The sequence below is a fragment of the Zea mays genome, chromosome 6, assembly GCF_902167145.1.
Source record: "Zea mays cultivar B73 chromosome 6, Zm-B73-REFERENCE-NAM-5.0, whole genome shotgun sequence".
NCBI lineage: Eukaryota > Viridiplantae > Streptophyta > Magnoliopsida > Poales > Poaceae > Zea > Zea mays.
In genome coordinates this window covers 60,047,568-60,053,206 of record NC_050101.1, presented here as the reverse complement: position 1 = coordinate 60,053,206, position 5,639 = coordinate 60,047,568, and positions in this window count along the sequence as shown.

Genomic DNA, 5,639 nt, shown 5'->3' with positions numbered 1-5,639 from the left:
AGATGAGGAGGGGGCCTAAGCGTTTTGCCTGTCTGGTGGATGTCGGATGAACACAAGAGGACTCAAGGGAATATAGTGGTTCAGGCCGCCGGAGCGTAATACCCTACCTCCACTGTGTGTAAGATGTATTGAGTGTGTGATCGAGTGTGTCCCTTGTAACGCTGTGTGCCTTCCCTTTTATAGTTTAAGGGAGGCACATATAAGGATGTTGAGCCCCAACATGCGGGCCCAGGAGCATAATGGAAGAAATACATTATGTGAATAACTAATGCTGACAGAGTAACGTATGAGTAATCAGCGAGAGTCATGATGGCTGCAGTCCATGCAGCATTAACATGTAGTAACCCTTTTCTTGGTAACGCGGGAGTAATGGTGAATCATTGCCCTCGCTTTGGTAACGTGTGAGTAACTGCACGGCCCACGCAACATGGACTGGGCGCACCGCCTGTCACTGGAATGGACAAACGCACGTCTTACCCGCAATAAATGCCAAGACACGCGTAGCCCAGAGGCTTTATGTCAGGCTCCGCCCGTTGGCTTACACCGTGCGCAGTAGGCCACGTGGCAGTATCGGGTCTCCGCCTGGGCAGGGAGCAGGAGTGTATGCAATAAGGTCCGGATCCCACCAGATCAGGTCTAGACACGTGTCAGCTCCGGACCCCCGCCTGGGTCCCGATTAAGGCCCGGGTATGCTCTATCCTAGAACCCTGGTACCCCACTGTGGGCGGCCCAGACCCCATACAGGTGGGTCTGGATCCCATTCTAGGGGTCCGGTTCGCACACGTGGAGGTCCTGGGCCAGACCTGGAGGCCTGGATCGTATATACAAGGGTCCGGTACTCTCCCATGGGGCTCCGGACTCACTGTTGATACCTTGGAGTATATTACTTTCTCTGGACACGTGGCAGCCCTGGACCCGCCCATGTGGTGGGGTCAGGCGCTGTTGCTGGCCCAGAGTAGACGCCCGAGGCTGGGGCGAGTCATGGCCTGGTCCCACATACAACTCTTTTACCACGCGACTATAGATAGCCACGTGGGTACTGCATCTTTATACAGTAGTAAGGGGTAGCCTAGTTTCAGGGTACCGACAGTGGCCCCCGGGCCCACCTCAGGGGAGGATGCGAGCCTACAGGTGGGGCCAAAGCTTGTACTTTTCTTCAACATAATCTGATCGGTGATTGGCGTGCTGTTTTATCGCGTCTGCTGACGCGCCCGCTGTCAATCCACCTTCACTCACGCCAACTGCCATATCTGTCCCCGCGGCTGACTGACCCACGGCCCCACGCCTGGTGGTTTCGTTGGGCCACACACGGGGCACCTCATTGTCGTCGCCTCGGTTTTAAAAGACAACCTTTTGTCTTCTGCAGCGGCCCCAATGATGAGGACATCACTATGAGTACGACTACACCCAGCAGCACCTCGACATCAAGGGCCAATCACTCGGGCCCGTGCTAGAGATCTTAACTACGTCATGCTATTGAAGAATGAGGGCCCAGAAATATAGACAACCAGCCCAACTGTGGCCCATAGTGGACGACCTAGGGTTGGCCACCCCTAGGGGCTGCGCCCCCTCTCTATTTATCCAGGAGCTGCGCCTCCTTTGTTTTTCGAGTTTTTTTTACGTTAGCTTTAGCTACTCTCGAACACGCGCAAATCAGCGTTGTCTTCGTGTATTCAGAACTCCACCCTCGAGTAATATATTATATTGCTCACATCTTTTTCTTGTTCGTTCTTCGATTGCGCACAGGAAACAATCTTCGTGATCAGGCCGATCTCGCATCAGCAAGGTCGGTAACCACAGGGAGTTGGTTCAGCTATTGCATTGGCGCCTCGGGCTTGCTCGTCGTAGTCGGATCGCAAGGGTCATCTTCGCCAAATCGGAATTATCTCCACTCGCCGAAAGATCGGGCACCTCAGCTATATCTAGTGGTATTAGATTTCCAGGTTGGTCAGTGAGTTTATTGAGTGTTTTTTCCTCCTACAGTCCACAAAACCACATAAAAATCCAGGTTAGACCTTATCCTAGCACCCTTTTGAGCCTTGCACTCTCTTTCAATAATCTGCATTGTTGAATTTGTGTGCTTTCGCGTCATTTGTTGCTGGTCGCATTGTCTTTTCCACCATTCAAACCCTAGCGCGCTGCCACCATCTCCCGTTTGATCACTCCACAAACCGAGTCAACGTCGTTTCCTTGTTTTTCTCCTTCGGTTACGTTAAAAAACAGAAACAAAAAAAAAGAAAAGAAAAAAAGAAAACGAAAGAGAAAGGATAGAACCAAAGAACAAACAAAAAAATAGGGAAAGGAAACAAAGCGGTTGTCTCATCTTGGTCGTTTTTAACCATAACTTGAGGTACCTTCCTTAAACCGAGCATAACTTTTCGCTCGGTTGTTCAAAAAATCTGAAATTTTTACAGGAGCTTGTTGACATCATTCTGAGGCCAGCCAAACTGGCCTTGGCCTGTTTGGTTTCGATAAAATTGTCAAAAAAATTCAGAAAAATAAAGAAAAAAATTTGTCAAAGTTCTTGCACGCTTTTTAGAGAACTTGTTCTTTTTCTGTAGACCATATCTGATCTCTGTTTTAGGTGAAACTTGGTGTAGCTCCTATTTTGTTGCTTCTTGTGCTGAGAAAAATATCAAAAAAATCATACAAAAAAGAAAAACAAAATCACATGTGATTCCTACTAGTGTCTTTTTGGCCTCGCTAGTACAATATTTACGGTATTGCCATTCTGCTAGTTCCATCCATCCTTTGCACTTGTGGCCAGCAATATAGTTTCGTGTTCTGCACTATAATTCAACTTTGCATTATTGTTTGATTGTGCTAATCCTTGACTTGAGTGCAGCCAACAGAACTCCACATATTTCTACGACGAGCAGGTTTATGTTTCTCCACGCAATTGCTCATCCAATCTTTCACCGGTTCCACCTGTTGGTTGCAGTTCACCACTATGGCTTGGTAAGAATGGATAAGAACTTGATAACAGCATTCTATTCAGTGAGTTGTCACCACCATTCCCCTGTTGTCGTCGGTTTTTCTCCTTTTGGTGTTTTGGTGTTTGCGCTAACTATGGTAGGAGCACACGACACGGTGGATGCCCAGTTGCAGGAAGTAAGGGGACAAGTTGATAGACTTGCTGCTGACATTAGGACGATGCATGAACGGCTTGATTCAACGGTCACTTCGACGACCGCGCGTTTCAACCATCTTGACCTTGCTCAAACAGCGACTCGCACCACACTCGACACCATCCTGGCACGCCTTGATGCGTTGACCACAAGGATGGAGCAGGACTATGGCGGTGACACTGAGCAGGAAGATGGAGATCACCGTGGTCGTGCACGCCGTGTGGTTCGTCATCCACCTAATGACTTATTTGCTAAGATTAAATTTAAAATTCCATCTTTTAATGGTAAATATGATCCTGCTGCATATCTTGATTGGGAATTGGAGGTAGAACAGAAATTTTCATGCCATGATATTCCTGCTAATAGCCAAGTGAAGGCTGCCATTAGTGAATTTACTGATTTTGCTTTAATTTGGTGGCGTGAGTATAAACAAAAACTTTCCATTAACAGTGTCACTACTTGGACCCAATTAAAAACTGCCATGCGCCACAGATTTGTTCCTTCCTATTATGCGCGTGATTTGCTTAACAAAATGCAGCGTTTTCAACAAGGTTCACAATCTGTTGAGGAATATTACCATGAGTTACAAAAGGGTATGCTTTGTTGTGGTTTGGTTGAGTCGGATGACGCTGCTATGGCGCGTTTTCGTGGTGGTTTGAACAGGGAAATTCAGGATATACTTGATTATAAGGATTATTTTGATATAACCACATTGTTTGAATATGCTTGCAAAGCTAAACGTGAAGTGCAGGGACGACGATCAAAGACATATACTAACTCTTTTGCAGGCCAGGGTTCGACACACAGCTCAACTCCTTCCAGCCCTGCACCTTCTACGCCTAGCACTACACCGCGCACATGGACTAATAAACCCAACGGGTAGAAGGGTGCCCAATCTTTCGATGAGAGATGATGGAGGTGGAAAACTTGTTAGAGAACGACATTGGCTGCCCGACTACCACAACCAAGATGGTGTGGCGCCTTGAGCGATAGGTACACCGTCTCCTGATAACTACGATTTGGGGTGGAGGTCGACGTTGTGCTATCCGACTACAACAACCATAAGGGTGTTGTGCCTTAGCGATAGTTACACCGGCTCCTATTGTTGCTGCTCTTGCCGTGCCAAGAACAGCCTTGAACCTGCAAGCAATCGAGAACAAGCAAGAATAAGATAAAAAGCAGACGCTCACGGATCTGATAGAGTTGGGGTTCTGTTTCAAGTATCCGGGTGGTCTAGCCGACACACGCGTTTACAAGGAAGTAGCAAAGGCTAAACTTACAGCAAACAAAAACCCAAGTTCTTTGGTGGTTGCTAGTTGCTTAAATAGAGGAATAGAAAGGAGTTCTAATGGAGAACGAAACTCTCTCGGCAGTTTCTAGACGCCTCATTTGGTTTCTGTCATTGATTCTTGATTCACCTGAAAGCAGACGAAGAGAGCTTTCCAACAAGTAGTTATTTGCACTAAACAACCTTGGGAGTGGAAAGTTATGCTCCATTTAATTTGGTGCATGCTGCAGTTATGAAATTGACTTGGGTAGAGCAGGAGTTCACTCAGCAGTTTCTGGACGCTTAGTGTCTGATCTCTTATTGATTCTTGATCCACTAGAAAGTAGACGAAGAGACCTTTCCAACAAGTGCTTGTTTGCTTTAAACAACCTTGGGAGTTGAAAGATATGCCCTCTTTAACATGCACTTGCTGCAGTTACGAAATTATCTCGGGTGCAACAGCTTTTATTGCTTTGTTGTTTTCTCCACTACAAGATGGTTCACCTCCCAAACACCTGAGCATAATAAAGTCGTAGCAAGGCTTTAGTACCACATTTAAAGAAGAATTAGCTTCAGTAGCCAGAAATGAGTTCACCTTATAATTAAGTTTACGTGCACAAGCTTGTGTCATTGGTCCCTGATTAGCTACGAATGGTGAAGTGATCATTGGTGTGGTTGTATCAATGGCAGCGATGTCCTTATCATCCTCCCCTTCTTACAATAGAGTCGTCCTCAACTCTAGCGTGTACTTCTCACCCAAGTATGTGGTCAATCTTATGATGGGATTGCCTGATTAGGGGATGTTGGAAATATCATTACTTGGTCCCCAATCAACTTCTTTGTTCCTCAAAGCCTTCCTTGTACCCTTAACACATCGCTTGATCCATGTAAGAAGTTCTACAAATAAAAGTATACACACTTTACGGCGCAATATCAATTCTTCAAATATATCGATGGTAGTTATAATGTGGAAGAGTTTCACCTTCGCAGTAGGAGCCATTGACATGGTCATATCTGAGCAGGTTATGTTCTCATCATTCTCCTCTTCTTGATAGCAAATTGTCCTCTGTGTTACATCATGATTGATGTTCATGACTAAGGTTTTATCATGATCTTCTAAAAATAAACCTGAAACTTTTACTAAAGTACATAGAAACAATAATTTCTCCACTTCTTGAGAACATGTCAATATCTTATTTGTGCAATGTGAAGAAACACTATATATTGATGAAATATAAACTCTA